At 49.6% G+C, this 10771-nt stretch overlaps 1 protein-coding gene across 3 annotated transcripts in view; it reads left to right on the top strand.

Annotated features, from left to right (window-relative positions):
- The first annotated feature begins 281 nt into the window (after window positions 1–281).
- Window positions 282–10771, top strand: part of LOC103561889 (olfactory receptor 2AE1-like) — a 122124-nt gene continuing 111634 nt past the window's right edge. The window contains exons 1-3 of one of the 3 annotated variants that reach the window (XM_070567625.1): window positions 285–362; window positions 963–1008; window positions 4175–4267. The gene's annotated coding sequence lies outside the window, so the exon portion shown is untranslated. Of the gene's footprint in view, window positions 363–962; window positions 1009–4174; window positions 4268–10771 lie in introns of all 3 variants that reach the window. The other 2 variants (XM_070567624.1, XM_070567623.1) reach the window with 2 other exon arrangements.

The following is a 10771-nucleotide window of genomic DNA, read 5'->3' as shown; positions in this document are numbered from 1 at the left end:
GATCACGTGATTATACCCTTTTTACTGATTAGTCCCAAGGCATAGTGGTTAGTGCAAGACTCCAGAATTATGGGTATAGTTTTGTATCCTGGATCTAGCCTCTTCTTATCTCAGAGGGCCTGGCCAAGTGATTAACTCTCTGGGCTTCAGTTTCTTCATCTGTAAAATGGGTTACTTTTGGTACCTCTTTTGTATTTAGTGAGATAATTAACTCCTTGCTGGCACAGGGCAAGAACTCCATAAATAATGGCTCTTATAGTTGTTCTTGCTGTTCTTATCTCTTTAGGTGAGGGAGCTGGTGGATGGTGTCCTGTGGCAGAGGGAGGAGCAGGATGGGGATCCAGTCAAGACACAGTCTCCAGGTGATGGTGAGGGGACACAGCAGAGCTGATGTTGAGGTGCAGGAGGAGGAGTCCGAGGCCTGGGGTCCTTCCTACCTTCCCTGTGTCAGCTCCTGCTCCTCTGTAAACATAGAAGGTAAACTAACCAGGTGATCTCTAGCTGGTTAGCCCGTCCAGCTATGACACTGGAGAGTCAGCAGGGCGATGGAAATGCCATTGACAATCAAAAACAAATTTCCCAGGGCCCGGGCCAGTGGCGTAGCAGTTAAGTTTGGGTGCTCTGTTTCGGTGGACCGGGGTTCACAGGTTCAGATTCTGGATGCAGACCTATGCACCACTTATCGAGCCATGCTGTGGCAGGCGTCCCACATATAAAGTAGAGGAAGATGGCATGGATGTTAGCTCAGGGCCAATCTTCCTCAGCAAAAAGAGGAGGATTGATGGTGGATGTTAGCAAGGAGCTAATCTTCCTCAAAACAAAAACAGAAAACACAAATTTTCCGGTTTGATCCCCACTCCAACACAAAGGACCAGACCTGGGAGTTATGGGAGGTGGATATCAGTGGTGGGATTATGGGTCCTTTCTATATTCTTTTTTGTATGTTTTTCTGTTTGGGACAGGAGCCACCTGAGCCAAGGAGCCCCCTGAGTGGCTGAGGTCCCTGGGGTGCTTCCCTTATCTGAAGACTCCCCTTGAGAGGGGGCCCCCTTTGCCCTGGAGAGTAGAGTCACATTCTGTGGATGGGATGGTGTAGAACTCCCTGGGCTCAGGGGTGCTTTGTCCACCCTGCCACAGTCCCTCCATGAGGGGCATCCCTGCATTTGATGGCTTGTGGAGGGGACCACACCAAGAGGAGGGGGTTCAGGCTGTCAGTGCCCGGCTTCTAGGTGCCAGTGACCTTCCGCACTCCTCCCTATCACCCTGAATCAACCACTAGCCCCTCCTGAGTGGAGCCCCATCTTCTCAGCCTGCCATTAGAGCGTGAACCCCCCTTCCCAAGACATCCATCCTGGAGAAGGGACCGTCTCTTTGTGTGGCCTTTGTCCCCTCCAGGGTATCTGCCCCTCTCAGCTTCCTGGGCCTGGTCTCTACCTGAGGGAATCTGGGTCTCTGAAGCTGTACCTCAGGCCCCTTGTAGCTGGCAATGTGCACATCCATCCACATCCTGCCCCACTGAGCCGTGTACACTCACAGCATCCACGATGCTTGCACTGAGCCTTTCTTGGGGTGAAGCTTTGTCCTGCACAGGGAAATGGGTGGATGGTGAGGAGAGAAGGAACCTGTGAAATGCACCTGGAGTGGGGAGGAATGAGGTGACTGGGGACACTGGGGAGTGGAGTAGGGTGTGGGAAGCACTGAAGGTCCTTGTAGTCTGCGCTCATCATGTGAAGGTGGGACCAGCCCTCACTCTGCACCAGCTTCTGTCCCTTTCATGGCCGGGGCAGGTTCAAAGATGGCAGAGAGTTGGGTTCCCAGGGTGGATTTCACCTGGCCAGGACCACGGAAGGAGTCAGGCAGAGCTGCAGGACAGGAGCGTGGGGCTGTCCTGGAGCTCAGTGTGTGCAGAGGAAGAAAGGACATGACGTAGGGCAAGGAAAGTGAACATGGAGCAAAGTTTGCAGATGGGGAGACCCAGTGGGCTGAGGATGAGTGAGGAGAGTCACTGTGGGTGACTGGGCTGCAAAGACACCAGCGGGTGCTGGCCAGAAGGGGTTGGCCTGAGGTGGGGGTATCAGTCATAGTGGACAGGTTTAAATGTGTAGAGTGAGGCCAGGACAGTGGGTGGCGGGGGTCAAGTGAAGGAGGGAGGAGGACAGGGCCTTGAGGGTCCAGCATGTCAGAGGGTGGATGCAGAGTGACCAAGAGGGGTTGATTCACAGTGGTGGTGAGTAGATAGACAGTGTAGGCTTATACACACACCCGAACGCACACACACGTGACCATACACACACAGATCCTGGTCAGCACACAGGGCACAGTTTGGCCTAAAGTCTGAGCACAGCTGCCAGAGGTGCCGGCCAACATGGGCAGCCCCCTCTGTGTGGCCATGCCACTGTCCCTAAGGACCCTTCTGCCCATGGATACCCCCATTGAAGAGCTTCATCATCTGTATGTTCTGATGATTCATCTTGTCCTTGAAGGAGTTGTTGTCATTGTCTCTCTCCAGGATGAACCAGATGTTGACGATGGGTCTTCACTCTGGAGGTGACATGGGTTAGAGCCGTGTTGGACTGCTTGTGGTCCCTGAGCTGAGAGGGTCCTAATGCCTGAAGGAGGAAGAGCAGAAGTGGGGGAACCTGTGATGCAGGGTGCTGCGAGGTCAGGAGGGATGCAGGCCCAGATCCCCAGCAGCGCAGAGTGGAGATGGCTGGTGGCCGGCAGGGAGGCTGTCCACCCTGGCTGGCTTCAGGATCGCTGCCATCAGCCAAGGCTCCTGGAGGCTTGTTTGCGTGAGTTCTCCCAAATGCTTCAGGGAACTTAGGAGCAGATGACCTGAGACCCAGACTTCCTGACCAGGTCTCTGAATGAAATAAGAGGAGATGATGGGCACTGTACCAGCAGGGTGTGTTATCCCCTGAGGGTGGGAAACTTGTGAGGTAGAGGAAGCATAATTGTCCTGTCCCGGGCATGAGGCCAGCTGCAGTGAGACAGGCTCACAGGTGGGGCGGTGGCCAGGGAAGGGCATGCCCAGGCTCTGGAAAACTGGAGAAAGTTGGTTTATGGACACAGTGAGGAAAGAACATGAGCTGCTTGTTGGGACCAGCCAGGATGATTGACGCCTCTGAGCAGTAGAGGAAAGACTGGCTCCTCCGGTAGAGCTCTGAGGTTTTCAGGGTACAGTAGGAGGTGAGTCTGTCACATGAAACTTTACCCAGATTCACAGGCTGGGTGGTCACCTGGCACATTCCAGCAGAAATGCTGCCCCCTGGAAGCCCAGGTCCTCCATGCAGCTGAGCCAGTGGCTACTTTCAGTCAGGTGATGAGTCCACAAAGGGCATTGTAAGTGGTTTGCATCCACTTGGCTTCCTGGAAAACAGAAGCTGCCTTGGAGATCTGTTCTGGTGACGGAAGCATCCCAAGGTCTCCAGCAAGTGAGTCCCAACTTCTCCATCAAAGGGCCTTCTCCTCATTCTCTCAATGCCCATCCTGTCTCCTCCAACCCAGGGATGTGCCACCATGTTATCCATTCAGCCCAGCCCCTGCCCTGTCGGTCCCACCCCAGGACACCAAGGACACTGGCTTGGGGTTCTGCAGCATCTTTGCTAAAATAAATAAATAAATAAAAGGATAGTTTCAATCTCATATCCCTTGCTATCACCTCTCATCACATTATATTGCCATAATCTTCTGAAGCACATGGACCCCCGTGACCTCCTCCACCAATGTCCACAGGCAGTGCTGACATGGTCACATAGAATGGATGGTCAGGAGATTGTCCAGTGAATGTTGCAAACTCCTCCTCCCCGAATCTCAGCCAGGAGCTCACTCCTGGGTGAAGTCCTCTCATCTCAAGCATGGTGAGGCTGTGGGCTGTAGGCAGCAGGACTGGCATCCCTCTTGGATCAATCTTGCCTGTCTGACACTCAAGGAGACTGTGAATATTTGAGTGGGGACCCCATCTTATTTATCTTTTTCTCCAGAGCCCAGGGTGGTGTAAACCAACACCAGGTACATGTAGTAGGCTGAATGGAATGAGCTAACGGAAGAGTCAATGCTCTGACTAGCTCCTCTTCCCCTTAAGGAATAGGACTTTTGGCCTCTCATTAAGTGACTTTCAGAATTGCCCCATCAGGCCTATTCTAAGGACTCATAATGCTCATCTTGCTGACAGTGCCCAACAGGATCCTGGAGAGGCTGTTGACCTGCTCTGGAGTATATCCCAACCCTCTTCCCCACCCATCCCACTTACAGCGTTGAACTGCGGGTGAGTCCGCCAGGGGGCCCAAATGAGTGCAGGAGGATGACATTGGCTGTGGTCTGCCCCTCACCCATTTGCCCACCTGTCCTGTAGATAAGAGGCCTCTGTTCCTTGTCTCAGCAGAAGCCAGTTGAAGCTTGCACTCTGGGCTGAGAGATCTCCAGTGCCTATCAATATATTCAACTTCTAACTCATGTGAGGACTATGAAGCCTCCCCTTCCTCCAGTACCCACAGCACTGGGCTTTTGCAAGATATGAATGAGATAAGGCATGTAAAGCAGTATCCAGGGAACCACACCGTAATTAATTCTCAGTACATAATGTCGACTCACTCTTATTTCATTACCATGACCACCATCTTTATTGTGTGAAGTCTGCTAGAAGCACCAGCACATTAATAATGTAGAAGACACAGGTCCTATCTGGCAGGCTGCTATCAGCTCCAGAGCACAGGTGGGAGTTGAGGCCTGTTTCCAGTACCCCAGGGAGGGAAGGGAGGGACACCCCCATGATTCACATTCTGAATTCCAAATGACGTTGAAGTTCATTGTGAAGCTGAAGAGCAGCAGGGGTGGCACCACTTTACCCTGGTGATATCGATGTTCCTGCTCAGAACTTTCTAACCATTTTCCTGAAAGCTGGGGAAAAAGGATGTCTATAATAAGGACTTTATGGAGAAAAATGTAAAAAGATTGAAAAGACTGAGCTCAGATGTCTTTAAAATGACTAATATCAGAGTTGATGTCCATAGCTCAAGGAAAGTGGGCTGTGAAGTTGGGTGAAATAGGGAAAGAGAGATCAGATTGTTGAGGGAGATATGGGAGGCAAACAGCAAGGTGTCCCTCCACTTGAGTCTGCCCTCCCATTGGGTCAGCAGAGGAAGCTGACACTGGTGGAAAATGTTCTGTGAGATTTCCGCAGGGGCTACCATGGCCCGAACATCCTGAAGGGGAGGGGCTCTTAATGGGCTCACTGAGAGGAGTACTGAGAAAGGGACCAGACCCTTGTCAGAATTGGACATGCCCCCAATCCAGAGCAAGAAAGGAATGATCAAGAAAGAGCAGAGAATGGAGCAATGTGCATGCAGATCACAGTGATGGTAAAGTGGATTTATACTCTCTTACCTTAGAGGTGTCCATGTGTGCCTTATCAATCCTTGCCTCATAGCTGTTCATCTATCCACCCATTCATCCATCCATCCTTCCATCCATTCATCCATCTATCCACTATCAATCATGCACACATACACAATCCATCCATCCACCATTCATTCGTCCATTCATCTATCCCTCATACATACATCCACCACCCACCCACCCATCCATCCATCCATCCATTAATCTACCATCCACCCATTATCCATCCATCCATCATCCATCCATCCAGCCACTCACCCATTTATCCACCATCCATCCCTCATCTATTGATCCATCCATTCATCTACTCATCTGTCCACTATCCATCCATCCAGCCAGCCAGCCACCATCCATACAAAATCCTTTCATTTATCCCCTATCCATCCAACACGTATCTATCCTTCAATACATTTATCCATCCATCCATCACTCATCTATCCATTATCCATCTATCCATTCATCCATCATCCACCTAACCACCATTCATCCATCCACCCACCATCCTTCCATCCTTTCACCATACATCCACTATCTACCATCCATCCATCCACCCACCCACACACCCACCTACTATCCATTCATCCACCATCCATCCATCCATTTACTAGATAATTGTGGAACATGGGATAAAAATTATTATGATTGTGTGGCCAGACTTTCCTTTGTCCGGACACTATTGAGGGCTCCAGATCCTCTAAACCAATACCATTGCCAAGCTCTTTCCCCTGAAATCAATTGCAGTTTTGTTCTGATGATGAGCACACATATGCATGCTATTCCCCAGGTCTTGGGCATGACCACCTACCAGGAGCTGGTTTACCAGCACTAGCTCTTGCCTCATCCCTGTGTCTTCTGGGGTTCAGTTTCCTTGAGAGGCTGAGGATAAATCTCAGGGTTGAATGAGACTAGTCTTTTCAGGCGTGAGGGAGAGGGAGGATCCAGACATGGGCATATAACTGGGAAAAGGCACAGAGAGGGGAACTTGGGTCCTCAGGCCCAGGTGGACAAGAGTGAGGCTGACAAGCTGCCCAGCACCTGCAGAGGAAAAGTGGACATGGGGAGACAAATGGGCAGAGAGGGGCCGGGAAACTTGGACTCTGCAATGGGAGCCCAGGTGTTGAGTATGCCTGGAGCCCAGGCCTGAGTGTCAGGGCTGTCTAGGTCACAAAAGTACCAACAAGAGGCACAGAGGGTTCCCAAGGAGGTGAGGCTGTGATGGTCCCTGTGTAGGGACCAGGAGTTTGGTGGTATCTAGACATTTGCAGACCTCAAATATTGTTTAAACAGCACCATGGATTTTTGAAGTTTATAACACATTTGGTAATAATGTGTTTGATTTTTTTTTTTTTATTAATGTTATGATAGATTACAAGCTTGTGAGACTTCAGTTGTACATTTTTGTTAGTCATGTTGTGGGTACACCACTTCCCCCTTCGTACCCTCCCCCCACCCCCCCTTTTCCCTGGTAACCACCGATCAGATCTCCTTCTCAATATACTAATTTCCACCTATGAGTGGAGTCATATAGAGTTCGTCTTTCTCTGACTGACTTATTTCGCTTAACATAATGCCCTCGAGGTCCATCCACGTTGTTGTGAATGGGCCAATTTCGTCTTTTTTTATGGCTGAGTAGTATTCCATTGTGTATATATACCACATCTTCTTTATCCAGTCATCAGTTTCTGGGCATGTAGGCTGGTTCCACGGCTTGGCTATTGTAAATAATGCTGCGATGAACATAGGGGTGCAACGGACTCTTGAGCTATCTGTTATCAGGTTCTTAGGATAGATACCCAGTAATGGGATGGCTGGGTCATAGGGTATTTCTATTTTTAACTTTTTGAGAAATCTCCATACTGTTTTCCATAGTGGCTGTACCAGATTGCATTCCCACCAACAGTGTATGAGGGTTCCTCTTTCTCCACAACCTCTCCAACATTTGTCGTTCTTGGTTTTGGATGTTTTTGCCAATCTAACGGGGGTAAGGTGATATCTTAGTGTAGTTTTGATTTGCATTTCCCTGATGATTAGCGATGATGAACATCTTTTCATGTGTCTATTGGCCATATTCATATCTTCTTTTGAGAAATGTCTGTTCATGTCCTCTGCCCATTTTTTGATCGGGTTGTTTGTTTTTTTGTTGTTAAGCAGTGTGAGTTCTTTGTATATTATGGAGATTAACCCTTTGTCGGATAAGTGGCTTGTAAATATTTTTTCCCAATTAGTGAGCTGTTTTTTTGTTTCAATTCTGTTTTCCCTTGCCTTGAAGAAGCTATTTAGTCTGATGAAGTCCCATTTGTTTATTCTTTCTTAATGTGTTTGATTTTTAATATTGATCCCAGTGCAGTAGTCTTGCAAAATATAAACACATAATAAATGTTATTCACATTTATAGATGGACTTAAAATATGCAAAGTTCCTTCCGAACCATGACTTTGACATCTGAGGAAACTATGTCTTAGAAAGGCTACCTGACTTGCTCATAATTTCACTAGGAGTAAGGGGTTGTTAGGGACCCCTGATGGATGGAGATCTGTCTAAGGCCTCACTGAGCTCCACACCCCTGCAATGGGCAGGAAAATGCTCTGCTCTGCCTGGGAGACATCACCAAAGACATGAGAGGAAACTATGGCTCAAGTCCTCCTGAGGTTCAGAATAACAGGACTGAGACCCCAACACAGTGCAGGTGAGTACCCAGTTCTTGCTCCAAAGGGTGGGTGATTTGACCTTTACCAGGTCCCAGTATCTTCTATGAACCCTCCAGCCCTGGCCATGCTGCTTCTCCGCTGCGGGTGCATCACCCTTGTGGTCAGGAAAAAGCTCAGGGCTCCCTTCTTTGGCAGGTCTTCCAGTTGCTCCCGAGGAGGGTCAGCTCTCCTTTTCTGTCCCCCTTTCATGGCTCCTCACAGCCAATGAGTCTGTCCATCACTGTTATGTGGCAGGAAGGAATATTTGCCTTGTGTGTGCACTGCCCCACCCAGGGGCTCTGAGAGTTACTCATCTCAGAGAGGTGGATCCTCGCTGATGCTCTAGCAACACTGCCTGAAATGCCCTTCCTGTCCAGTCAAGGGCCAGAACCTGTGAATATGTTTGCTTTCATGGCAAAGATATATGAAGTTGTAGGTGGATTAAGAGAGCCAGTCAGCTCACCTTGAGATGGGAGCCAATCCTGGATTATCCAGGTGGGCCCAGTGTAATCATAATTCTTATAAGTGGAAGAGGGAGGCAGGATGGTCACAGTAGAGAAGATGTGAGGATGGAGGCAGATTCAGAGTGACGTGACATTAGGAGGACTCCACTAGACAATAAGGGCCTTGAACATGGATGAAGAGTCCATGAGCCAAGAAACATGGTGACTTCTAGAGGCTGGAAAAGGTGAGAAAATGGATTCTCCCCAGAGCCTCCAGAGGGAACCAGCATGCATCAGAAAAACAACAGTGGTCTGTTGTAGCGATGGTTTGAGCAGCCCCATGTCGGCTCATTCAAGAGGACATCTGTTTGTCTACGAGATACGGAGGCAGAGTTGGTCTGCACAGAGAAGACATAGCAGGCGGTTCTACCTGAAGAGATCTGGTGCAATCCTCACAAAACCAAAGGGAGGAGCTATTCTCTGGTCTTCAGGTGGGCTTTTCAAGGGGTTATGATTCAGCCTGAGATGAAGAGCTCTGGCTCTGTGTACGAGAGTGGCCTCTGTGAGTGTGTGTGCGTGTGTGTGTCTATGTGTATGTGTTAGTTTCTTGGGACTGCTGTAACTAACCACCACCATGTTGGTGGTTTAAAATAACAGAAACTTGTTCTCTCACGGTTCTGAAATCAAGTTGTTGCCAGGGAGCTAATACAGTGCATATACCAATCAATGATCCCCATTCCACAGCCTAGTGTCTGAAGGCCCAGGCAGCCTACAGACTGGTCTCTTCCTAGGGTGAGGCTGGGGATGTCCCCAGCTGACCACTGCCCCCTGCTTACTGCACATTGTCCAGATGCCTGTGGATTCTGTGAGCCACAGGATCATCTTGAATTTTATTTCTGCTTAAATTAGCTAGATTTTCTTCTGGTGTTTGTAGTCAATAACCCTCATTGGTCCAGATGCTTATAAAGAAAAAAATAACCCCTGCAACTCTTGCCTCCAGAAGTCTGTGATAGAACCAGCTTCCCAGTGTCCTCAGACTGGGTCTATCAGACAGAAGGACAATGAGACGGTGAAGAGCCGGTGAAGGGGAAAAGAAAATCTATGGGACGTGTGTGGATCGCATACAAGACTTGTCTGACCCAAAGGAATTGCTAACAGGGACCCAGACAAGTCCATGAACAAGTGTGTTCATTGCAGCATTATTCACAGTAGTCAAAGGGTGGAAACAACCCTGATGTCCACCAGCTGAAGAATGGATGACCAAATGCGATCTATCCAAGCAATGGGATCTCATTCACTCATAAAGCAAATGAAGTTCTGACACAGCTGCAACGTGGATGGACCTTGGAAACGTGATACTGGGTGGAAGAAGGCAGACACCAAAGGCCACATATTGCAGGATTCCATTTATGAGAATGTTCAGAGTTGGCAAATCTAGGGAGATAGGAAGTAGATTAGTGATTGCCAGGGGTCACAGAAGAGGGAGGAATGAGAAGTGACTGCTAAAGCCTGAGGAATCTTTATGGGGTGATGAAAATATTCTGGAATTAGTGACGGGGGTGAGGGTGAGGTTGTGCCTCTCAGAAGGAGATGGCAGGAGTTGTGTGGAGTTTCTGAACTTGATGTGGAGCGAAAGTGCAGTGGTCAGTGATGGTAGCTGGCCAAGTGGCCTAGGCAATCCCCACCTGTGGCCTGGGTCCCCTCGAGGCTGACCCTAGAAGGGGTGAGTTGAGGTCAGTGAGCCCCCACAGAGGCAGCTCCTCGGCAGTGGGGAGTCATTTCCTTCTGCTGAGTTGCACAGCAGGGCCTTTTAAGTGCAGAGCTGACCTGAACTGGGTCCCTCGGGAGGAGACCAGCCTGATTCCTGCTCTAGATGGTTCTTCCCAACCCCTTCTTAACTAGAGGTCAGGGGTCGAGTGCTCATCTGTGCAGACGTGGTGCTCCCATGTGTGGTGAGCATGAGTAGACATACGCTGCCCTCCAACCAGCAAGTAAACAGGAACAACTGGGTCATCCATCTGGGCCCCACTGAGATGGAGGGGGTCTCAGGGTGTGTGGCATAGAGAAGCAACTACTGAAGGGTGGCTGTGTGGGTCAGTCTGGCCCTAGGACCAGCTACAGTGGGTCAGGGGCTGTGGTTTGACCGCTGTTTTCTCTCTTCTGAGTGTCCTCTTGAAAGGAGGATTCCCAGGACCTGGAGGAGCTGCTCCCTAAAGGTGAGCAGAGGTGTTTACATGCGCTCAG

This window comes from Equus przewalskii, chromosome 12 (genome assembly GCF_037783145.1).
Source record: "Equus przewalskii isolate Varuska chromosome 12, EquPr2, whole genome shotgun sequence".
In the NCBI taxonomy this organism is placed as follows: Eukaryota; Metazoa; Chordata; class Mammalia; order Perissodactyla; family Equidae; genus Equus; species Equus przewalskii.
The sequence above is the reverse complement of the archived record's forward strand: the minus strand, read 5'-3'. Positions and strand labels throughout refer to the sequence as shown.